The 26,031-nt window shown below is 38.5% G+C and overlaps 1 protein-coding gene across 1 annotated transcript in view; it reads right to left on the bottom strand.

Moving 5' to 3' along the window:
• LOC150088206 (protein spaetzle 3-like) overlaps window positions 1-26,031 on the bottom strand; it is a 310,468-nt gene that overhangs the window by 198,166 nt on the left and 86,271 nt on the right. The gene's annotated exons all lie outside the window — the stretch shown is intronic.

Here is a 26,031-nt window from a genome sequence, read left to right as displayed (position 1 = left end):
ACATGAACGGAAATTAACTCAGCTATTTTAATTCCCTTCTTTCAGCATATATCGAATATGATGGCTATAAAAGTACTTTCTTAATTTACAATCTGACAAATTATGACTTGAGTATTTTTGCCCTCAAGCCATATTTCAATGACAGCACTCTTTCTATCGAAATAGTCATGTGCTTGATTTCATACCAACAGCATTTAAGTCTGTGAGGCGTCAGTGTATTTTGTCTGAAAACTAAGTGTTTTACAGTCGATTTGCTCGTTTTGCTGTAGTTTCCAGGAAAGAGTAATAGAGAATATCTTCTGGAGTCTAATTGTATGGTAGCCTGAATAAAGAAAAGTTAAAGATGAACGTAATTTATGTGTAGTCGTAGTTAAATAATATACCTAAAACTCAATTCACACATTTATTTTAGGTATTTACTTGTTGCGCGTCATCTTGTACATCATTTCTATGAAAATAATTGAGCGGGAAGGAATTCACGGAAGATATCTTGCTTTCTACATATCTAATCAGCCGTAACTGCAAGTTTTCCATATTGTAGGGCAAACGTTGGCAGCACAGTCTGTGAATGTAAAACCAAAAAGCAGTTACTTGTTAAAAAATGTAATTATAAAGACTTTTTTTTATTAATAGTATTTCTTAAACTAATACTGCTTGTGTCTTTAAATCGCACAGTCAGAAAAGCGGAAGTACACGTATCCACTAACAACTGCTGCAGTACCGTTCCGAGGCAGACACGTTTAGCTGATCTCAGTCATTATGAAACCTCTGAGAGGCGCACTTATCTAATTCAGAGGAACGTAATTGCCTAGTGGAGGACTTCTACTATCAAAGAGAGCAGCCCTCGTACAGAGTATTATTCAATACTACACCCGCGGTGCTCCTATTCACGTGCAAAGAAGATGTATTGAACGGGATGGGAAACCGAACTCCGACACTGAGAGGTGGGTAAACGGCACGTGTTGAAACAGGTGGCCTTAGTGTCGACGCGAAAACGGTGGTGGCTGTGACAAGTCCTTCAGCTGTTGCTGCTTACTCAAGGAGTTGTGTGTGTCTGTTTGTCTTCTCACCTTAGCTTTAACTCGAGCTATTTGCCTTCGTGAGAGCACCGCTTTTGTCCTCGTAGTGTCTGACGTAGAACGGAAGAGAAAGCAGAAACCAATTGGGATTAGCGGTGGCCATAAGAGGTATATACACGTGCAGGGAGGTGTGAAGTGAACTACCGGTGATACGTTTCGAGTTTTTACCTCACTTTTATGAACGGCTTGTTGTAAAGATCGGAAGACATTTTCCCAGCCCATTAAATAACTCAGTTGGACAGAAGTGTCGTTTTACTTCACGGTACCTTCGCTGAAGAGGTACAAGTTTGTACAGTATCTGGTTGCATCAAATGTATCGCTATGGAGGTTTCCTTCAGTCGCAGTGATGACTCTGTATGGTTTTATTTTCGGATTTTCTGGAAAGCTAAAACTTTCCGGCTTCATAAAAAGTACTTAAACCCTCATCAGTGGGAAAGCAGAGCGTTTAAAAAGATTGACTCATTGCCTTATGTATACATTTTTGCATACGGTCATTGCTGAGTGGCGACCTTGCTTGAAATTCATCAATGAGATTATTTATGTGAAGCGAGACAAGAAACTTACAAAACCATCAGAAAACAACGTTTCACACTGACGGCAAGTTGGTACATTGAGGCTAATTTACGCAGATACACTTTGGATGGATCGTAGGAAATTAATACGAACCCCTTAACGTACTACCGCTCCTTGCGCCATGTCCAAGTGCACTACGTGATTCACTATTGGTGATATATCTAAACATGAATCCCCTTTTACTTCACATCCTACGGTGCCAGTTCATCCAAAGTGTAGATTGGTCTTCGGTATCACTGTACTGAGAATCCAGATATACAGACTGCCAAATTATTAGTATTATTAAAAGCAGCTCTATAATTTTATAGCTAGGGCTTAAAGTACTGTCTGTTAACTCATTAATCTTTTTCTTTAGCAAAAGCTTATTTCCCAGTACTCGCCTCTTAAAATCCGTATTATCGTTTAAATTCCATAGGAAGTGAAAGAGAAGAAATTAACTAAATGAGTAAGAATAAGATCATGCCCTGGGGAAGAAATGCACTGCTTTTTCCCTGGTTGTCGTTTATACTGCATAAAAAGGAAATACGATGCAAAGTCAATAACCAAGATCTAAAGTAGGATTTTACATCGTATTTCCTTTTATGTAGTTTTATAAACGACAACCAGGGAAAAAGCAGTGCACTTCTTTCCCAGGGCATGATCAATTCTTACTCATTTAGTTAATTTTTTCTTTTTCACTTCCTATGGAATTTAAACGATAATACGGATTTTAAGAGGCGATTACTGGGAAATAATCTTTTGCTAAAAAAAAAAAAAAAAAAATTAATATTAAAAGCAGCTTATTCATATGAGCTTAAAGACACTTCCCGACAGCCTCAAAGCTAGAAATTGGCGAAAATTTGTGGTATTTGAGGGAAAGCAGGACTTTCGTCGCTCAAAGACGACAGTAAGAGGTTTAACACAAAATTTTTGACATCGTACAAGAAATTTCACGGCCACGTACTCAGCAAATTGATGTTGCTCTAGGGAAATAACAGGAAAACTGTGGTCGGCGGACCAGTCCACGGTAGGCTGCGAGAAGACTAAACCTCATCCTTCACCTCTCAGAATTAGTGTAAGCTTTTGGCATATTTTTCTGGAAACAAGCTACAAACGATTATGTATCGAGCACACAGCGTACAGACAGATTTTTATTTTATTTATTATTTTTTTAATTGCCCAAAATTTTCTCTCCCACTTTGAAACGTGGCAGGGAAACTTTTAAGGTTGGTTAGAAATATTTTTATTTGTCAATCACAATGTTTTATTATTGGAAACAATAAAACAAAACGATATTTTAATCGGAGTTGTTCGAGTAAAACTCTCAATGAAAGGGTCCGTGACACTGCTGTAGGGATCCCCCCCCCCCATACATTTCTTTGGCGCCAGAAATTGTATCCTTTCCATCTGCAGAAGTTCAATCACCGACTCCGGAAAAATACCCTCAACGACAAGAGTTCTATCAATAGCTCCTCCGTAGACATGCCCAAGATCCTGATTTTGCGATCGAATGCTGTCTGCTGATGAAGCGAGCTTTACTCTAGATGAAATCAACTTGAAGGAGTGGTCGGAAGAAATAACTCGCATAATGTTAGATTTGGGCCCATTAAGAGCAGTCCTCTAGTAAAATTTGCTGCTTAATCAGGCCACATGTTCTTCCACAGCGACCCACCTGCCAAGCTTGCTACCACTTTTTGCAAGTTATTTTAGCACGATTGCTTGAAGATGTTCTTCTACAGATAAGGCAAGAGGTTACATGTAGCTCATGCACGATGACACTCAGGTCCATTTTAGTTGACAGGCGAGGGGCTTACCTTGATGCTAGCAGTCCATTCAGATGGATAAGTGCCCTCGAGAATAGCACAGTTAATATAATCGCTCTCCTCCCCACACCACATCGGGTGGAAAAGCCCTGATGTTCGAGGCCCGTCGATGTCGTGAAGAACTTTTATGGGTATTTTTCACATAGTTGACTGAGTAAGCCGGTCTCAGGCGAGGATAGCATGGTTTTTTCTCCCGGAAACTCGGGTTTTTCGTCCAGTAAACAGAAAATCGACCACCGAACAACATGGCCTTATTCGTTGATGCTCCTAAAACTTTACTAAATAATAAGATGGATAGGTCGAGATAGCCCTGTTGCTTGTCCAGCATGGTTCCCGTAGGGTGGACGCGAATCCCCTAGACTACTGATTCTAATTGCATTCATAGAGCCCATATCAAATGGATGTTCTGGATATTGACGAACTAATCGACGAATATAATGTTGTTTAAATAATCCACACCACTGCGGAATGTTCGAATGCGTTCTACAGTCACTACTTGCGATTTATACTTAAAAAAAAAAAACCCAACATCCTATAAGTTTAGGAAACTCGTCGCACATAGGCCTTTCTAGAGGAATCTGGTTGAAGTCTCGCCAGAAACTGTTCTAATAGAATGCTCGGCTCCTTCAACCTATTCCTGGAAAATTGCGAACGGATACGTATGAGAAGGCCTACCGGACACCTGATCTTCATCAAGCCCACCTCCTCGTGCTCAGCCAACGATGTGAATTCGGACACACATCTTGAACCAAGGACAATGTACAAATGGTGTGCTTTAACTGCGCACGCGCGAGTGATCTTAAGAACTTGCCCCACAAGAAATTGCTGATGTATACTAGTACGTATGTTTTCAAATAACCTCTTATTTTTTATTCTGTTCATTAATTGATCATAATTTAAGTACTACTGCAATCACTGTCATTAAATGTTATTATCAGTTTTCGTAAAATCTCTTACTGTTGTAGAAGGCTGGTTGGTATAGAGTTTTATGCGCTTCAGCAACATAGTCCATATTGAGCCGTATATAATATGTTCGTAAATTGCGGTGTGTGTGTGTGTGTGTTCTGTGGGGTCGATTTGCTGCTTGATGAATGAAAAAACCGAGTTTCCGCGAGAAAAACCATGCTACCCTCGCCTGAGTTAGTGGGTCTCAGGCAAGGGTAGCATGTTGTGAAAAAGACCCATAAAAATTCCTAGCGTCATTGATGGGATTCGAACACTCGGTGTGGGAGAGGACGGTGATTATACCAACTGGTACAAGCCACGAGGGCATGTCTATGTTATTAATTGATAAATCCAATTATGTAAATCTCAACAAGTATTCTCAGTAAATGTCTAGTATAATGAAGCAATCAACAATCCAACAAAGTTTCTCCATGCACTGAAGCTTCCATCATGTTTCACAGGAATGTATACCAGCCAACTTCATGCAATAGAATACGATTGGCTGTAAGAAACAAGAGTAACAGGCCCACACTTTGAACTTATGAGGATGATGGTCCCCAAGCATTTTCCATACACTCTGTTGGCTTAGCGGAGAATTAACGCAACTCACTTTTACCTCGTAGTACGATTCAGATGTGCTAGGCATCACTGCAAACAGGATCTGGCATTCGTTGGTGTGATAGGACTTGTGAACAGCAGTACTGCAATGAAAAATACATGCTAGCAACACCGTAGGGTGTTGCATAGCAAGAACACTTAAACTCCTAACACATCTGAGCATAATGGTTTCCAAGGGCGTCACTCGGTTCACTCTCATCACTTTCTTCAGAGATTAGCGATTTCTAACACAGTTATTTTGGCCACTCGGACCGTTTGTGCATCCTATATCGTCAATGATCATCCATCTTTTCGCCACATCGGCTACAGTTGATGTTGCGAGATTTAAACGTGGGCCTTCGTATGCCATTACAAAATGCTGACATGGTATGAAACAATTAAGCCTTTTGAAACTTCGTAAGCGTGTTGCCACAACCCATTTTGCTTTTATTTAATTTTTACCCTGTGCACGTGCAATATTATGGTAACGCGTTGTGAAGGTATTCGCAATATGGAATATAATGCTGCCAATTCCTAGTTACTTAGTAGCTGGCTGCGTGTAGAAACCTTATATACTTCAATTAGGTCTTCGCACGGATGCCCAGTTTCTTGAACGTAAAATTTACAGAATTCTAATATTTGTTCTTAAGAATATCCTATTGTATCCCAAACTAATGTTGCTCTTCTCTGCACCTTTTCCAACACATCTGTGTCCTTACTAAAATGAGGTTTTCAAACCTGTATTCAGTATTCCAGACGTGGACTTCCATTGCCTTATACAATGGAATGGTCACCTCTATATCTGTTGGAAAATTTCCTGTATATCATTAACATTCATAGAGTATATGACTAATTTTACGACTATAACACTGCCTACAGGGTATTCTGGAAGCCTGTTTGCCCTGCTCAGAGAATTTCATACTGTACAAATACCCTTAGGTGCTTTTTTTTAAAATCAACTACCTTGAGTATGGTGGTACCCAAACGGTATGTTATTCTGGGATTACTGCTACTCAAATTCAGTACCTTGCATTTATCAATGTTCCTATCAAGATAATCTTGTATTACTTTAACTGTTGACTACGTTCTTTTCCCTGGCATAGAAAACTTACAGGTCTTTAATTACCCATGCAACACTTATGAATAGGAGATATATTTGCACGTCTCCTGAATCTCAGGATGCTCTTATTATTATGGACAAAGGTTTAACTACTACTTTTAATAAAATTGGATAGATTCCATCGGTTCTAGGTGATATGTGCACTTTCAATTGCAGCCGTTATCTCTCCAATCTTCTTTTCTGTTGTTATAAAATTGTTTTACTCCCAATCCGTATTAGAGTGGGTTCTGCTAACCCAATCTATAAAAACTTCCTTCCTTATGCGTGAAAATAAATGCAAAACATTTAGCAATCTGTATAAGCTCACCAATAGTTATATCATTTATATCCAGTGGACCAATATGATTCACCAGTTTCCTTCTAGTGTTAACATAAGAAGAATGCGAAGAAAAGTAGAGAATTCTTCTAGGTTTGTCTTAATCGAAGAGTTCTTAAGCTGCCTTAGCTTGCCTCACTCCCTGAGTTTCTTGATTACGGACTAGTTTATACTTGATGTAAGACACTATCCTCTGCTAATTTATAATCACCGTATGAATTTTTCTTCTCTGTCACTACAGTAATCTCATCGGTTTATCTGACATCCATTTTGGTCTAAACAGTACGTCTTAGTTGGAAAGAAACGCTTAGTAGTTTCTATGATTACTTTCTCATTTGGCATTTACAGTTTTTAACATTAGTTTCCCACTGAAAAGACATTATATTGATTGTCTGGGTCCATTGTAATTACCTTTGCGAAAACAGGTCCCTCCCCTTTACCTGTGAGAGTATTTATTTCTTTAAATAAATCCCACATCAATACACCATGATCACTGCCACCTAAAGGATCCTTTACATGAAGATTCTTAATATACTTTGAATCACTACTGATAACCAGACCAAGAATATCGCTTTGTCTTGTTGCCTCTCTCTAACATGTTGGTGTAGAAAACATGTTATCCAGCAAATCGAGAAATGCTCTGCTGCCAACCCGTTAAAATTCCCTACATAGAATGGATTTTCCAGTCCATTCTATTTGTCTATATAGTTGTTCATTATATTCACCAGTTATAGGCCAAATCACTGTGATTTGGCCTACATCAGACTCACATTTATGTCGCACCAGGCTGCCTCAACATCACAGTGACTTCTGTCCACTGATTGCACTGTTTTGGAATTTATGTACTGTACTTCTTAACCAAAAGCTCAACTCCCCGTTTCATTTCTGCGCTTTCTGTATACAGAAAGCGCAGAAATATAATATTTCGATTATAATACTGTATACAGTATTATAATCGAAATATTCAAATTTCCCATCATTAATACTTCACATTTGTTTACTAAATTCCTATCATTAACTACATTAATACTAGGAGTTTAGTAAACAAATCGCCTGTTTCTGCTCATGGTAACCCTAACACGACCCATGTAATTGCTAGTCCCACGTTGGCACTAATGATATTAAGAGTAGGAGACCGGCGGAATTACTTAACAAGTACAGGTCAATGTTGAAAAAAAAAAAAAAAAAAGCCGTGAGTTAGGGATGAATTTGAAAGTGTCTGCAATTCTGTCCAGACACGATAGGAGGGCGTATATGATGAGAGCCTTGTCGATCAATTCGGCCCTGGAGAGAGATTGTGCAAGGCTCATGGGGTAGAATTTTTTTCAGTGCTTGTTAACTGGAGAGACTGCTTCTACAGGGAGGGGATACACTTAAATAGAAAGGGTGCAAGAATATATGCTATCGAGGCAGTGTTAGGTGAGTCAAAAAACTGTTAGCTTGGGGGGGGGGGGATACAGGGATTAAGAGATTAACAGTAGCCGCTGGCAGAGGTGAAAGTAATTCTTGCACTGCTTCTATTGGGAATGAGCAGCAGCCTGGAAAACAAGGTGCAAGGAATTTCAGAGACTGCTGGGAGTCATTGCGGAACAAGTAAACACATAGATAGGAACAGGTGCATGTACTGTACTCTTGCGTGTACACCAATGCTAGGAGTTTGGTAAATAAATTTGATGAATTTGAGGTGTTGGTCAAAACATCAAAAGAAGATATTGTTGGGATATCAGAGACGTGGTGTCACAGATATAAGCAGTGCAGAATTGGAATTTGGGGAGTGCAACGTGTACAAGAAGGATAGACAGGGTAGGAAGGGAGGAGGGGTTATGCTATTAATTAAGAAGCACATAAAATCCAAGGAAGTACAGTCAGTCAGTCGACATGGCTGGACAGTGTGGTGTCGAGTCAGTTTCGTATGACAAGCACTGGGAAAGCAAAATTGAGAGTAGGAGTGTGCTATACGCCTAATGACTCTGATAAGTATAACAAACAACTGTACAGAGAAATAGAATGGGCCAGAAAATAAGATTGCTTTATAATGGGGATTTTAATTTCCAGATATTGACTGGAATTTGTGAGTTTGGAATTTGTGAGACTGGAATTTGTGCACTAGCAAGGTTTTTGTGGATTTGGATGATTGTTTTCTACATCAGCATGTTCGGGAGGCAACTAGAGGAAGTAATACTCTTGAGCTGATTATCAGTAGTGATTCTTCATGCATTAAGAATCTGCAGATAAAGGAACCACTAGGTGGCAGTGGACACAGTGTGCTGAAGTGGGATTTATTCAAAGAAGTAACTACCATCAGGGGTAAAGGAAAGGGTTTTTGCATTCGTAAAGGTGACTACGGTGGTTTCAGACCACCGTATAGAATTTAAATTCTATACTGTGGGACCAACAGCAAATTCAAAATGGGAGGCATTCAAAGAATTAATCGGAAGCTACTAGGCTTTACATACCAACTAAGAAATATTGTTCAAGATTTAGGCCTAAATGAGTGTCAGACGAACTAATAAGACATGTGGCAGAGAAGAAAATTCCATGGGATACATATAAATTAGCAGGTGACACGGAAGCTTATGATAGATATAAGCTTGTCTGTAACCAAGTCACAAAGGAGGTTAGGCAGCCAAAGGCAGATTACAAGAAATCTTTGGCAACGGATGAAAAGAACAACAGCAAAGAGTTTTTTACTTATGTATTCTCTAGAAGGAAGGGGATGAATTAGATTGGTCCACTTGATATCGATGATTCAACTGCTGATGATCCTGCTCAGGTAGCTAACAAACTAAATGAGTATTTTGCATCTACATTCACAGATGAGGAGTTATTCGGGGAGGGGAATGCCAGAGGGAATTAAACTCTGGCAGTGAACTAGATGATTTTATAATAACAAAGCAAAGTGGAGGAGAAATTATTGAAGATAATTATAAGAAAAGCACTTGGGGTGGAGGGGATCTATCCAGTTATATTAGAGGAGGCATAGGAGGCAGCAGAGGAAGTAAGTAAACTCTTAGCCATAATTATGAGAGCTTCTTTGGAGTCAGGGGAGGTGCCCATGGATTGGATATGTGCAAATGTTTTTGTTTATACTCCGGGACGACCACCAGGTCAGTGGAGTTTACAATAAATCAATCCATACAAAATGTTAATCGTATTTAGTAGTCACGCGCTTGAATCCCGATCCACTCAAAGAGCGTGTGCTACTAACATTCGCACTCTTGACCACTCGGCTACGTCAGGCACTATGTTACCCCAATTCACAAACGAGGGTCAAAGAGCGACACAGGTAATTACAGACCTGTTAGTTTAACTTCTGTTCCAGGGAAATTTATGGAGGCACAGGTTAAGGAAGCATTGCAAGATCATCTAGACAAGACTTTAGTTATAGCTCGGACAGAGCATGGGTTTGTTAAGGGGAAGTGTTGTCTGACCAATTTGATTGGATACTATGATGTGGTCACAATGGAACTGGATGCAAAGAATAATTTTGATATCATATATTTGGATCTTAGAAAGGCTTTTGATACTGCTGAACATGGAAGACTGCTGCACAACTTGGGGCAGTGTGGCACCGGAGGCAACTTTCTGCTATGAATAAAGAGATGGTTGAGTGGGAGAAGACAGAGAGTGGTAATCAATGGACACTGCTCTTCGTGGACTAATGTTATTAGTGGAGTCCCCCAGGGTTCAGGGTTGGGTCCACTGTTGTTTTCTGTATTTATTAATGATATTGATGATCGTATATCAGGCTTAATGTCCAGGTTTGCAGATAATAAGTTCGGCAGGGTTGTTAATGACACTAATGACAATACACTGCTGCAATAGGATCTAGAAAAATTGAGCAGATGGGCTGAGAGGTGGCAACTGAAGTTTAACATTGACAAATGTAAAGTACTGCGTATGGGAGGCAGTAACCGCAGAGTAACGTATCAATTATGTGGTGCTACACTGATAGTGGCAGAGAGTGAAAAGGACCTTAGAGGTAATTGTGCAGGCATATATAAAGTTTTCTGAGCAGTGCAGACAGTCTGCAAGGCTAGCTCATGGTGTCTTGTCAATGATATACAGGAATTTTTCTAGCAGGAATAAGGAGATGATTGTCCCCTTGTATAAGGCAATGATCAGGCCACACCGTGAGTACTGTATACAGGTCTAGAGGCTTTATTTTAAGAAGGATGTAGAGCTGTTGGGACAAGTACAGAGAAGGGCAACGAGATTAGTGAATGGAACAAAGGGTTGCTCTTATGAAGTCTAAAGTTTTGCAAATTACAGTGTCTGGAGACTAGACACCTGCGAGGTGATCTGATTGATGTGTATAAAGCCTTGAATGGTTGAGCATGCTCAATGCTGATGGGATTTTTCCTCTTGCTCAGAATAATCACCTGAGAGGGCATAAATTCAAATTGAGGAAAGACAGTTGTAGGATAGATGTGGGGAAGTTTGCCTTTTGCCACCGGGTGGTTGATTGCTGGAACGAACTTCCATCTGTCGTTGTAGAATTTGATAGCGTAAATAGATTCAAGGCAGAACTAGACAAACGTTTGGAGCGAGTGGATGGGTGAAATGAGGGTTTTTTTTTTTGGCTGATGGTATATTAGCTTGCTTTCCTGCACCATGTGCCTTTGCTCATGCTAACCCCCAGCAAGTCTTGTAATGCCTCGCACCTTGGTTTCCAGCCTGCTACATGTCCCGATAGACGCACTGAAAGAATGGATTTCGCTTCGGCTTGCAGCTGCTATTAGTGTATATCTCCCTCCCAGTTTGTAGTCTTCCGACCCACCCAACACTGTCTCGATAGTATCAGCAAATATTCTTGTAAATATTCTTAAATATAAAATTTAAGAATATCCCATCCCTGTAAAAACAGTCTTTCCTGCTAATAAGCATAGACCATGCTCAGAAAAATTCCTCCCTATGAGCCTTGCCTAATTTCTTCAGAAGAACTGATTGACAAGACTGTCATCAAGTACTCCCTCCTTTCATGTCTGAACAAAATTACAGTCACTTGCAAATTTAATCCTAACTTGCGACTTTTTCTCAACATTGTCCTATACCTGTTAAGTAAATCTTCAGATCGCCTTTCTTAACATCATTAGAACCAATGTGTACAACATCACCTTTTATGCCCTTTGAAGATAACTGCTCTACATCACTTTGGCCCAAGGCAAACATATCCTAGTCGTGTTCCCCCTATTCTTACTGTATAAAAAAAATTTGCGCTGCTTTTAAGCAACAACATATTGAGCAATGAATGACAGCAAAAATATGTCCAGGACATGATCTGGCTACAAAAAAAAATATCAACAAAACATCAAGTTTTGTTAATATTGTTCCCACATCTGGGGTGGTGCCCCCAAAATCTCTCTCTCTCTCTCTCTCTCTCTCTCTCTCTCAGGCTTCTAGATTCCATTCAGAAGAGGGCAGTTAGGTTAATTAATGACACATCTCTAACAGAGTCTCTGCACTCTCTGTCTCATAGACGTACTGTTTCTGCTGCATGCCTCTTCTATAGATACTTCCATGGGCACTGTTCTTCTGAATTGGCTTCTATAATTCCCTCCCTTTCTCTTTCAAAACAGTCCGAACAAGTGCCGCCACCAGCCAACATCCATTTACTGTCCAACTTCAAACTCACAGAACGAACTTTTCATTTTCCTCGTTTATTCCTTCAACTGCCGTTTTCTGGAACAACCTTCCTTCATACGTATTTCCTGAAAATTACAGTCTACAGAAGTTCAAGTCCAATGTCAACAAATATCTTCTTTCGTCTTCTCAACCTCCAACCCAAGCACGGTACTAAGTACTATAGGTTCTAACACCTCTCGTGTTTGGGGTTCACATAAAAAAAAAAAAAAAAAGGAAAAATCAACTGATTAGAAGAGACGGATATTTCTTTAGGACCTTTATAGTAATATAACAATTCTAAAATAGTACGCGTGAAGTACAGAAAAAAATGCGGCTGCGCTTCATGTACTAGGAACAATAATGAGGCAATACGATGATGTTACAATAAAATATTATTTAAAATATTTTATGCAACGAAAAGTCCTAAATAATAAGCGGGATCCAATGATTTCACTGATCCACTTCTGTACAAGATCTATTATCCGTATAACTTTATTATCTTTCATGGTGCTGTCGAGTCAGATGTTATCACTATCGAATAAGATTCGTGTATAGCTAGCTTTACCATGTATCCCTCTCCGCTCTCTAAATAAGGATCCATTCCAATAAGAAGATCCCTAGAAGGAAAGACGCGCCAAGTATAATAATAAAGGTAAATCCTGTAAAATAGGCTTCAGCACCTTCTTCCGGAGAAAGTCTATCCATGATCAATTAGCATGGGAAATTCAGAGCGCACTGCATCATGGGGCGCATAATGCTCAGAAAGTCTCCCGGTAGAGGTATTGAACAATGCTTCGAAGGTCTTGTTAATTTCCCTTAGATAACTGCTATCGATCACTCTATCAGGGACTTGTGGAGTAAAATCAGAATGACAATCGGATAGCAGGTGTACTCCGTACTTTACCATTAACTTGTAAGTTAGGCGTCTATCGATTCTGCAAACTTTGTGAAATTTCTTAGAAAATTCTTACTTTCTTTCTCTTCCTCTGTCGGGCAAGTTCTCAAGTTGCGCAGCGAACAGTCATTAGCACTTTTTCGCTAAATTTTACACCTGGGACTAAAGTAGGAGTGAGGGATACTCTTAAAGAGAGTGCCCCTGGGGAGAAAGGGGCAGATATTGGCTCTTTCAAACCACAGGGTTCATTAACGACTCTCAGCCAAAGAGTGTTCACGCCCAAAACTTACAAGAATAAGTCCGACGTGGACATCTCCGCTATTAATTTGACTTTTGTCCCGAAATTTACTGAATACGACCCCGTCCTAAAAACCAATGAACAAACAAAGGCCTCCGTGAGGACTGTGAAAGGGGGGGGGTCACAGAAAAAGGGCCCTAAACCTCGTGTAAATACGACCATTAAGTCGCCTTTCCACTGCATATATTTGCCTTCATTCCGCTGTCTAAACGAGGCTTTCACATAATAGGATTTCACACATCCTAATGCGCTTCGATCAAGCGCACCACTGGGGAAGTGCGTTAAGCCTACTTAGTGTCCCCGCACTTAGTGGGCTGAGATCCGCGGATTGCCACACGGATTCCCGGCTGTCGGAGAAGGAGTGGGGAAAAGAAGATTTCGCTCCCCCTATAAAGAAAAGGAGCACAGCAAAAGTTAGAACAGTGGTGTCTATTTATTGGTCGTACATCCATCCACCTTTTCTGCTCTTCGCTAACCAGACAGAGTAGTGAACGACCGTCCCGCTGGAGGACACGTGCAGCATGTATACTCACGACAAGTTAGCGGTAAGTGACGGAGATGGTGTCGCTAGATATGTAGTTTATGCATGCAAATATGCCAGTCGATTCGACTTTCGGCAGCGCGGAAAGATATAAGTTCGGAAGCACCTAACCCGGGCGGGTGATCTCAACGAGAGAAAAGTAAGGTTCATGGTTCTTTCTTTCTTTTTCTCTCTCTCTCTCACACAAGTCTTCCGAAACTTTGTTTCTGCTTCAGTTATTTACCAGACCTCTGTTATCGGTGACTACCGTTAGCCCCCAGCTGGCATTCTCAGATTATCTAACGTTAACTTAGGTAAATTTCTTATTTGAATAAGTATTGGACTAAGGAATTTTCGATTTGAGTATGTGAGGTGACAAATAAGTAGTAAAATAAGATCCTAAATTAAAGACGCCCCAGGTATGCAATATCTGGGTTTGTTTATAGTGTGTTAAACTTGACTATATTAGAATGAGTGCATTAAATTGATGTGGTGTGATATAAATGTGGAAATATCTTAAGGGACAATTAATATAACAATCTTTTTCGGAAATGGTGTTTTACTGTTAGCGTAAAGTGAATATTAGTTTATTTATATGCACAAGAACATTTCAACTATAAATAAAATAAATAACGTCATTTATATCACAGATCTATGGACCATTTACTATTGACTATATTAGAATAACTGCGAAAGTAGTTCACTTTAAAGAGATAAAGTTCATTACTTCAAATTTGTTTTGTTCATTCTTAAAAATTCATGCCATGATTAGTTTTAAGTATTACATACGATTTAAAAGAATTATCACAACCTGAACGTAACATGACCCTTCAACAGAAGGGTCACGTCACGCTCTCATTCGGATTAAGTACGAAAATGTTCTTACTGTTTATGAGAATTTAATATTTTAAATTCAATTTTGCACATTGGCTTCCGTGCACGAAAAGTAATATATCCTTTACTTCAATCCTAGAACAGAATGAAAAAAGAATGCAAAGTATCATTATTATTCCAACAGTAGATAGGAAACAAATTGCTTCATAAATGGAAAAATAATTGCAAGCACAAACACAAATTAAATCTGAGCATTTAAAGAGAATTTCTGTTGCGGCGTATTTCACGTATTCACAATAAAAATCGCAGTGGAAATAGAAAATTAAGAAGTTGCTCTTGATATTTTAGACCCTTCGACATGTTGCTTAATGGAAGGAAAAACATTTAACTCGCGGAGAATTTCCATTAATTACAAAAGAGCATAACTTTGTTATGAACATACCTTTACTGGTATACGTCAGTGAACTTTATTTCCTTCAAAGCGATCCCTTGTGATGTTGCACATTTTAACCAAAGCTGCTGCTAATGAAAACACTGCTGGAACTTATTTTATTTATTTTTTATTTTTTGTGAGATACTCTTTAAAGCAGTCACACATTCTCTTTAATGTGTTAAACATTTTCCTTTCATTGACTTTTTAACTTAAGAAATAAGTTACAGCTGGGAAAATCTTATGAATGGAGGCTCAGGAGAAAAATTCTACTCCGGTAGGACCACGCAGGGTCAGAAGAATTTACAATACAGAGAACAATAGAAACATTACTGTCTTTATCCATCACGTGGGCTTCAAACGCGTGTACTACTGGACTCTCGCTTCGACCACTCGGCTAAATCAGACCACCGCGTTTTGCCAAAAAGTGTGTTACAGAAAATGCATTGTTGGAGTGAATACTCCATTTAACTGACAAATTCTACTCCGGTAGGACCAGACAGGGTTAGAAGAATTTACACGATAGAGAACTCTACTGCATATTAAAAGATTCTTTTAACTGTTCAGGAATTAAATGTAAAATTAGCCATCTGTGGGAATAGACCAAGTCGCTCAAGCTTAGAATATCGGTCTTGCGCACTGTTCAATAAATTACCTGCATTATTATTGATATCTTCTTTTCTTTAAACCAATCATCACCTCGAGCCCATAAACGTGGCTTAACATCTGAACTCACCCTCTTCATGCAAAATTTAAATCCTTTATTCCGAAAAATCAGTCATCTTGACGCCACAAAACCGGCATCTCTTTGCATTCTGAAAGCCAGTAGTAAACTAACCTAATCTTATTCGAATATTGTCAATGCGCTTAAAACATTTCCACAGGCTCATCATCCTTATTATAGCAACTCATGCAAATTGTTTTTAAACTGGGAAATAAACTATTCCTATGCATACGAGTCTGCGTATAAGTCATAAATAACCGAGATTATTTATTATTAAATTAAATTAAGTTAAATTAAGCCGAAAAACTGCTATCTCCAATGGAATGGGACAAGTCCTAACCCTCTAATTCAGAGAGGAATAATCGTGTTAACTAAAATTCTATTCAGGAAAAGTCTAGTAGAGAGCGGCACACAAAGAGATGCTTTAGTAAGTGGGAAAAATACCTTCAAATTACAGAAATGAGATACAGCTGCTTAAACTAATATACTGTATATACCCACCAATTCTTCACCTAATACACATTGGCATAGGTTTCTGCAGAATGCGTTTTTGTTTTTCTGTCCAAAGAGTTTTTTTTTTTTTATCTTCTTTTATAAATCGTTTTGTCTCTTACATCATCTTGCATAACCAGTGCACATGATTTGTTAGTTTCCTTTTGGAAACAGAATTTCGGAGGATAATAGTTATCTCGAGAAAAGCATATAGACATTGCAGGCATTTTATTTATTGTATTCTTATATAGGGAATGCAACATACGGATGTTTGTTTTCGAATAAGTTCATTCTGAAACAGGTAACAATATTTAATCATCAGTTGTGAATGATGTTATATTTTTTGCTTGAATCATTGTGAAGAACAACGCGTACAACACTTTCAATGGATTCAATAACACATCTATAAAAATATACTACTGCTCTATTATGCCTTGCCTCTTGAAAACATACGCCAACGTGCGATTTTCTATATTCTGTTCCTTTCCACGAAAATTTTCCTTTTCTTCTCCCACTCTTCAATCCTCAGATTCAATCATAAATCAAGTAAAATAGCTAAGGAAATGTCTCTGATATGAGCCCCTGTTATCTGTTTTTTTTTTTTTTTTTTTTTTTCAATAGCTTATGCTTCTCATAAACGCCGACCAAGGATCATAATCCTCGAAGGTCCAAATCTCGCCACTAAGCAGAAGAAAAGCAGCTGGTCAGTAATACCCCGCAGTCAACCCAATAGGTAACTCTTTATTGCCACATTAACTGAGTTAACCAATCGCTTTTATAAAGTTTGAATGAATTTTAATAACAGAGTGCAGACTCTAACTTGAGACGTACGGAATTCCGACTACTACTACTACTCTCAAATGTTTCTAATCCAGAATCGAATTAAGTTGTGTATGCTATACTGCTTATGGACATGTCTTGAACGTACCACACATTTCTAGCAGGTTGAATCCAGTGCAACGTACTATAAGATTCACCTTCGACACGTCTCGGTATTTTAATCGATCACAAACCATTACTAGTTAGTCTATTAATATGCCAATAGCTTTTCATTAAAATTTATTTTAAGGCACTTCAAGCATCTTTAGAGTATCAAATTCCCTAAGTTTTATTTGAACACTCAAGGCATCCTCTCTTCCAGCATTTGTTTCTCTTAATAATATGAGGAACAATGCGAACTCCGTGTAATTTCCGAAAAAATCATATAAATCCATGTCGCCCAATATTAAACAAATATATAAATATTCTGTTTATGCTCCGGGACGACCACATAAAGTCAGAGGAATTCACAATACGGAGAGATACAAACAACATTATCGTATTTATTAGTCATAGGCTTGAAGTATGGTCATTCAAAGCGCTTGTACTTTTATATTCTAATGCTTGACCACTCGGCTGCTGTTTAAGTTGATTTTCAATGATTAATTTTCCGCACTTTTGTTGACGATTCTATTACACACAAACAAGCCGTTTGCTCTTCTTTGAAACACCATGTGCAGTGAAATCTTGGCAAGAACCCAAGATTATCTATAGTCGTTTATCCATCGCGTAGATTAGCAATGCACTAGTGGAAAGCTAATAATCGTTTTCTGATATGAAAAAAATAATAATAATAAATAAATAAAATAAATAAAAGCAATTCCTATAACCAGAATAGGACAGAGTCACTTTTTTGGGGATGACTACATCACACTGAAAGCAAACAAACTTAATTCATGCAATAGGTTTTATTTTATTTCTTTATTTATTCAATCGATTGCTAGTTACAATCAACTCTTGTGTTTCATTTAAACTGATGGGTATTTATTCAGTGCGCCATGGCTAGAAGAGCATCTTTACCCATATACGGGTGAAGATGTCCTTTTGATGATCTTAGTTTAATCTATCATTTCATGTTAATTTTGAAATTAAAAAAAAATTGTTTATACTCGCATGATCACCGGGTAAGCAGAGTTTACAACTAATCATTCTGAGAATGAATACAAATCGTATTTACCAGTCATGAGTTGGCCGAACCATGATCAACTCATACGCGTGTGCAATTGTACTAATCTAGCGTTCCCCAAACTTTTTTAGTCACGGAACACTTTTCATCTTACAATATATTGACGGAACACTTTGTATATTTACGAAACAAGTTTAGCGAGAGCCAAAGAACTGTTTGTAATATTTTATTACATACGTCGCACTTTGCACCAGGAGCATCTTTATTTCCAATACATGTAAAGCCGAAATTCAAATAACTGTCATCATACTTTCGTTTTGCTCTTTTACTAGTTGGTTCCTGTTTTTTCACTTCTGATTTTTTGGGGAACAAAAGGCTGCGATTGTTCATCCTCACTTTGAAGTGTGACAATATTGTTTTCAATCTTCGTTTTCATCGACCACGGTTGCACTATTAGAAGTACTTTGCTTCTCGTTTTAAAGTTCCTTTTTTTCAACCACAAATCTGTGGTCATTTATTTTAATAATAATATTTCTAATGCTGATAATTATACAAGTGAGTTTATGATATCGTTCGCTTCCCCCTCTCCTTCAACCCGTGTACTCCAGGCTAAATCGCATAGGAATGGCATATTTGATCACTACATCGCTACATTTTCGTAGATGTCATTACTCTATGCAAAAGCCCGACAAAATAGTGTTCCGCGGTCTATTTGATTATTAGTCTATGCCAGTATATTAATAACCAAAAAAAAAAAAAAAATGTTAAATATTATAATGAACAAAAGTGGTGTCCGCTACAAATATGCAAAATTTATTTATTTTATTTTTCTAATTATTAATTACGATTTTTCACGAAACGCTGCACTAATCAATGGGCTACTTCAAGCGTCATGTTCTGTTTATAACCCGGTTTACCCTTAATAACAGAAAACCGACCTTAGAACACAGAAAACAGATAAGTACATATTCCTAGGAAATTTTTAGGAACTTCGAGAGAGAGATGCCCTCGCCCGGGAGAGGGTAGTCCCCTGTTAATTTTTTATCATAAGTCTCAATTTTCTTTTTAAGCTGCTGAGTTTTATTAAAAAGCAATTACAAAAAATAATGATGCGCGGGTAACTGTTTCAAAAATAAATTAACATTTATAGGTAGGTCTGTACAATCGAAATAATTTTCTGTAGTCGCTTTTTTTAAAAAATTAACTAAAATGTTCCTAGAAAAAGCACATATTCATGTTTATTTTCCCTCCGATTCTCCGCGATTTTATTTGGTCAGAGAATTTTTAAAAAATCGTGTAAGTTTGCGTTTATATAAGTAAAAAACTGCGTTAATAACACGACATGTTCTTTTCAAATCATTTAATAAAACTGAAGGAAATTTTTGGGAGGGGAGGAGAGGGTTTACTGTTACAAGCGTAAATTAATATTATTTAAATGCTAATTCAATACCTTTTAATATAATTTATTTCTATTGAACACATATTGCAGGTTATATCTCAATACATATTGATATATTAAATTAATTTACACAAAAATAAATGATTTATAAAAGTTCAAACTTAAAATTCAACACGCTTCATTAATATAAGAAAAAATCAGAAGAATGGTTATTGAATTACTCTTCTTTTTCATTAAAAAAAAGGTAAGTGGATTACAGTGTTTACTACGATGGTTTAATAATAAAATTTATTTGGTAATTTGGTTGGGAGAATTGAGCAAATCGACTTTAAATTTATGGGAAATGATTCACTTCATTGAATCAGTAAATGGGTTCAGATCAAATCCAATTAGTTTCGAATAGACATGATGAGCTATTAGATCTCGAGTGCACTGATGGCTCATGAATGTTAAAATACTCTAATAAATCAAAAATTAGAAATTTAATATTCATTTCAAGGAGTTAGTAATCACACAGCTAATTCTCCGGGAAATGATACTTTAAATTATGAGTAAGTATTATTCAGATTAATGAATAAGGGGGGGGGGGGGAAGCGCATTCTGTCCACTTGCTTGTGTTCGGAAAGGCTAGTGCCTTGAATTTTCTCTGCTGGGAACTGCTCTTATGTTGACCGTGCTTTCTGAGCACTTGTAGAAGTTACCAAATTGGCAAGAAGTACGACTTTATACTCGGTGATAATTTGTTAAAACAACTTCGTTTTCAAGTTGTTGCCAAGCCCAGTAAACGTAACAACAACAATAGTTACCAAGAGAGCAAGTTCAAGTAAGTAACCAGCATTAGTTCGACACTAACCATTCCAGACTGCAGCAAGTGGACAGAATGTTATCCAATGCCCCCCCCCCTTTCCTTTATCTCAGAAACAAGTACAGAAGAGATGCTAAAATCCCAAAACTTGTTTAACGACTTTTTTTTTCTTGTTTTATCCCTGATAGCTTTTCAGGGATAAAACAAGAGCGTTTTATGCTTCATCAACCGTTTGGCTTTTTAATTTTTTGGGCACTACCATATACATAATTAGGAATTTAAAGACCCTTGTCGAATGCTATTTTGCTATGTCTTTGAGGACTTTTTTGTGGTCTACATCCTGCGGAATTAGAGATATTACGAATTTTAATTTCTATATGGCTTGTTTGTTTCTGTAAGAAATATGTTATCTAAGCAAATTTGTTTGCATTAATACTGAGTTGAGTTCTTTCAGATACGTAATGAATACCAATATACAAAATCCGTTAAGTTGTATATTGGCATCATGGCTTATTTTTTGAATATCATCACTAGCTTTTGAACTGAGGAATAGCTTTAAATCATCGGCACAAGTCAGATGATTTGGATTAGCTTTTAAGAGTGATTGCAGAGATGTTAAAGATGTAGTGCTAGATAGCACCCCCCCCTCTCATTCACTCTGCTTTGAATTCCGCCAGGTAATGAATAAATAATGCGGAAAAACGCACAACCGTTCTGATTAACACCTAATAGATTTTCAATGATTAATAAAAAAAAAAAAAAAAAAAACTTAAGTTACTATGGTAAAGCAACCAAACACAGGAAAGGTACCAATCTAAGTATTACATTTTCATTTAATTATGACACAGAAGGGAAATGACACATGCTAATTTTTTAAACACGAGTAACGTATAAATTAAATGCAAAATCCGCTGATTTTATTCTTCTGGCATGTGTCTAAAGTCAACGTTCTTTTTTTTCAGTTCATCGCTCTAATTTTCAGACCCAAACAATTGTACCAAAAAGTTTGGTTTGAATTAATTACACAGACCTTGTAAAAGGTCTAAATTTTTAATTTATCAAGTGTTCGACACTACTACACCGCAGTAAACTAATTTAATTGCAAAACCATTTTCACCATCTTTTATTGGCCATAATTAGTTCGCAACAGAGAGCAATGCAATGCCGTAAGCTGGCAAGATATGCTCACTTGACGAGACGTACGAGTGGTCCACGGTAGCCTTAGCGCAACGCGCTTGCTCGCCGAGTGAAAGTACCTGGGTTCGAATCCAGGTCGAGGCATTTGGAAGTTTTTCCTGCCTACTTCCACTCGGCGCTCAGTTAGTCGGTCTCAGGCCGTGGAGTGAGGTTTCCTCCGGGTACTCCGGTTTCCCCTCACGAACCGAAAACCGACCTTAGAACACACACAGGACAGACCCGTACATACGACTTGTCACTTCAACGCACCGTTTTCGGTGCGTTGAATTTTCAAGTATTTGAGGGAAATACCCTCGCCCGGGAGAGGGTAGTTCCCTGTTCGTCTTTTATCATAAATCTCAATTTTCTTAATCTCCCAAAAATTTTATTTTAAAAGCAATCACAGAAAATTATCTCAAAAAATTATCCTTTCATTGCTTAGTTTGTTAATAAAGTGAACTAAGTAATGAAAGGATAATTTTCTGTAATTGCTTTTAAAATAAAATTTGAAAAAAAGTAAATTTTCCATAAAAAAATATGTTTTCATATTTCTTTAAAATTGCACAGTACACGTTATCAATCACATATCTTTCTCTTAAAGCTTATGAAATATCATTTGCATCCAGTGAACTAAATGTACTTCTTCTAAGCAACAGAAACCATAAATAAACAGTGTCAATGGCGATCTCTACGCTTCTAATTCAGCGGCCCTACCACTGCCGCCATTCTACGCCGGCTACTCAACTGCAGCCTCTTATCACTGCAGTGTCGCCAGTCTCAGAACTTTTAAACTACCCTTCGCATTAATATAATTATTAATACATATATAAAGTTTAGAACTAATTTACTCTATAAACTTCATATAAGTTAATATATAGAGAATTTGGAACCTTGAAACTAAATCAGCCTACTATTATTCATCCGCAAACTGAGTTCATCTCATTCAGAACAACCGAAAATCTAAAGTTTTATCTATTGTTGTTATTCATATAGCGCATTAACACCTAAGATCATACTATGCTGTGCATTATGTTTGTACAAGTGTGGGTGTTCAAGAGACGATACACTTCTTCGGTGGGCTGAAAGCCCGAGACAACTCAAAGGAGGGCAGCTTTGGCGTGCATATTACCGCTAGCTGTTATAGGGCTTTAGGCCATACTGCGCCGTATATGTCTGTCAATTGCGCGTGTTCTCTAGTCGATTTGCTGTTTGCTGGACAAAATCAAGAGTTTCCGGGAGAGAAAAACGATGCTATTCTCGCTTGAGACTGACTAACAGCCACGTAGTGAAAAAGGCCCATAAAAATTCTTCGTATTGGGTCTTTTCCACTCAGTGAGGGAAGGCGGTGTTTACGCCAACTGTGCTACCAACGAGGGCCATTTCAAAGGAGCCTTCTTTTGTTAAATACATTCTTGTAACATAAATAGAAACTTTCTGTTTATACTCAGGGATGAATACATAAGTTTCAGAGGAGCTGCAAATTCAATGGTTCACTTCAAAATGAACCCTGGAGGCTCCATTAATAACATTAGTCCAAGAAGAGCAGTGTCCATTGATAATCACTCTATCTTCTCCTTCAAGACAAGATTTTACATTCTCATCCACGAAGGTTTCTGTGCAGAGCAGGCTGCTAGGACATTGCATGGGGTTTTGTACATGGGTTTTTAAGCTAAATAAATTTAGTATTAGTATTAAAATAAAATAAATAAATCTGCCGCCCTTGTCAATCCACTGCAGGATGGAAGCCTTCTCTACAAGTCACGTTATGTTGAAAGAAATGGACCATAATCTGCCACGCTGGTCTAGTGCGGGTTGGTTTGTTTATTTGTTATTTGGTTTTTGGGAGCATTAGCAACTAAGGCCATATTGCTCCGGGATATGCGGTGGTCATTCCCTGCATCCGCATCCTCCGTATTTGGTGGGCACGGGCTCGAACCCCGGTCTAATTAAGAAGCGTGTGCTATGCACTGCTGCTCCTGCCCACCAGATCGACCGTATTTAGTAGTCAGGGACTTGAACCTCGGTCTATTCAAAGAACGTGCGCTATTGCACTCCGGCTATTAACCACTCGGCTACGGAGGCCGTCTGTATTAGTATTACTAATGGCAAATAATGTAATAAAGCAAATTAATACAGTATTATCCAAGAAAAGCCAACACTTTCATATCACTCGTCCATCTCCTCTAACAGTTTTATTTAGTTCTTTGAATTTATTCAAATTATAAATAAATAAATAAATAATCTTTATTGTGTACAAAAGGATGTATACAATGTACCCTTCACGGGAGAAATGCCAGGGGCTTCACATTGGCTGGTGGACAAAGGCCTTGAGGACAGGGCCCACATCTAAATTCGGGTTCATCCCCGAGCGCCAACAATATAATAAGTTTCAGTTCAATTATTCACAATATATTCATAAAGATATTATACAGTATTTTTGACATTATATACAATATTATACAGACATCTTTTTTTTTTTAATTTATTATACTGCAACATTACTGTGCAGTTTGCCTGGTTGAGTTTAGGTCATCAAGAATCTCTCTCTCTCTCTCTCCCCCCCCCCCGGTATTTGCGATCCTTGACAAATTTGTAGAGATCGCCTTCGATTGCTTGGACTGTGATAAGCATCTGCTTGGGGAGAACGCGGTCGCTAAGGGCTAGTCTATTATGGTTGGCTATAAGTGTTGGAGCTGACCTCAGTCCGGGTTGAGGGATTCTCCAGCTGCACAGTTCCCATATGTTTGGCTCCGATATTATTCCAGTGGTCATTTTGGCAGTTAGTGTGAGGCGTCTTTCCATTATAAGGTTTGGCAGTCGGACAAAGTTCAGTGCGGTTGCCATCGCAGTTGTTCTTTGCTGGGGTTGACGATGATGTTTATGTATGATCCAACGAAGGAGCCAGTATTCGGAGGAGTAGACACGCTTGATATTCGTGGGGGCTGCAGATGCCCATATTTCTGAGGCGTATAACACGACGGAGTATACAGAGGTGTATACGTACTGCCGAGTCACATCCAGATCCTTAACGTGGAGTAGTTGTTGTTTGGTAATCCACCGCATTTTGCAGAATTTTATGAGCTTGTCAATGTGGGGCTTGAAGATCAGTTTGCAATCGAAGATGATTCCCAAGTCCGTATTTATATTTACCACTAGAAGGAGAATGCCATCTAGAGAAGCCTGGACTTCAGTGGGTTGGTGCTTCAAAGAAAATACAATTTGGGCTGATTTTGCAGGATTAATAAGTAGTCCAAATTGATGGAGATAGGATCCTAAGTCGTGTAGCTTTCGATTGATCTTTTCATTAATTTTTGAGATATGTTCGCCCGGGTTAATCTGGGTGTGTAGCTTAATATCGTCAGCATAGCAGATTATGTCTTCTCTCTCTTGCACAAGCAGAATTATGACTGCAGTAAATAATGCTCCGGAGAGGATTCCGCCTTGGGGAACTCCCGCAGTGATTTTTCTTGAGATTACATCTTGATCCGCTGTAAGAACAATGATTCTGTCTGATAGCAGGGTTGTGATAAACCACAACATGTCACCTTTTATATGGAAGTAATTTTTTACGAGGTGAACGAGCGAGGGAATGCTGATTGAGTCGAAGGCAGCTTCCAGGTCGACGTACTTGACAGCAAGTTCTGCTTTAGCTTCTAGTGCTCTGAGAATGGTGCTGGTTATGGATGTTAAATTGGATCTTCCGGGAATGGCATAGTGAATTTGTGGTGGCTTGTGAGGCATGATTTGATTGGTGATGGTTGAAAATAATGCCTTCTCCATAAGTTTCAAGAGGCTGGAAGAGCGAGAGATTGGACTGAACTGTTTAATGAGGGATGCAGATTGGCTTTTAGGATGTGGCCTCACAGCATATCTGTTCCAGAGAGGGGGAAGTAGTGCTGTGTTAAGACACGGTTAAAAATTGAGAGTAGTGGATCGATGATAAACGTGCTGAGACATTTTATCATGGATTGTGGCACAAGCAACCGCATTCGGGGCATGCGGTTGCGGTGAGTGGCAATCCATTTATAGCAGTTATAAGCTGCTTTGTTTTGTTTTGTTATTTGGTTTTTAGGAGCATTAACAACTAAAGCCATATTGCTCCAGGATATGGGATGGTCATTCCCGGATCTTTCCGCATTCGGTGGTGACGGGCTCGAACCCCGGTCTAATCAAGAAGCATGTGCTACGCACTGCTGGTTCTTCCCACCTGGCTACGGAGTTATAAGCTGCTTCCTGGTGATGCAAACGGTGGCGAGCACATCCGTTGGGACGTTGTTGGCAGGTAAGTTGCCTGGATATGTCGAGGCCACATTGTTCGAGAACTGTGCAATGTGGTCCATCCACAGTTCCATTACTCACTTCTACAATACTAGATCGGAGTTTATTTCCACAATCAACTACCTGCTGGTTGAAAGAAAATTTTCACAAATCTATCCTGCAGCTAACCTTCCTCAAT

This window comes from Mastigoproctus giganteus, chromosome 3 (genome assembly GCF_048544385.1).
Source record: "Mastigoproctus giganteus isolate SK-2022 chromosome 3, ASM4854438v1, whole genome shotgun sequence".
Lineage (NCBI taxonomy): Eukaryota > Metazoa > Arthropoda > Arachnida > Uropygi > Thelyphonidae > Mastigoproctus > Mastigoproctus giganteus.
The sequence above is the reverse complement of the archived record's forward strand: the minus strand, read 5'-3'. Positions and strand labels throughout refer to the sequence as shown.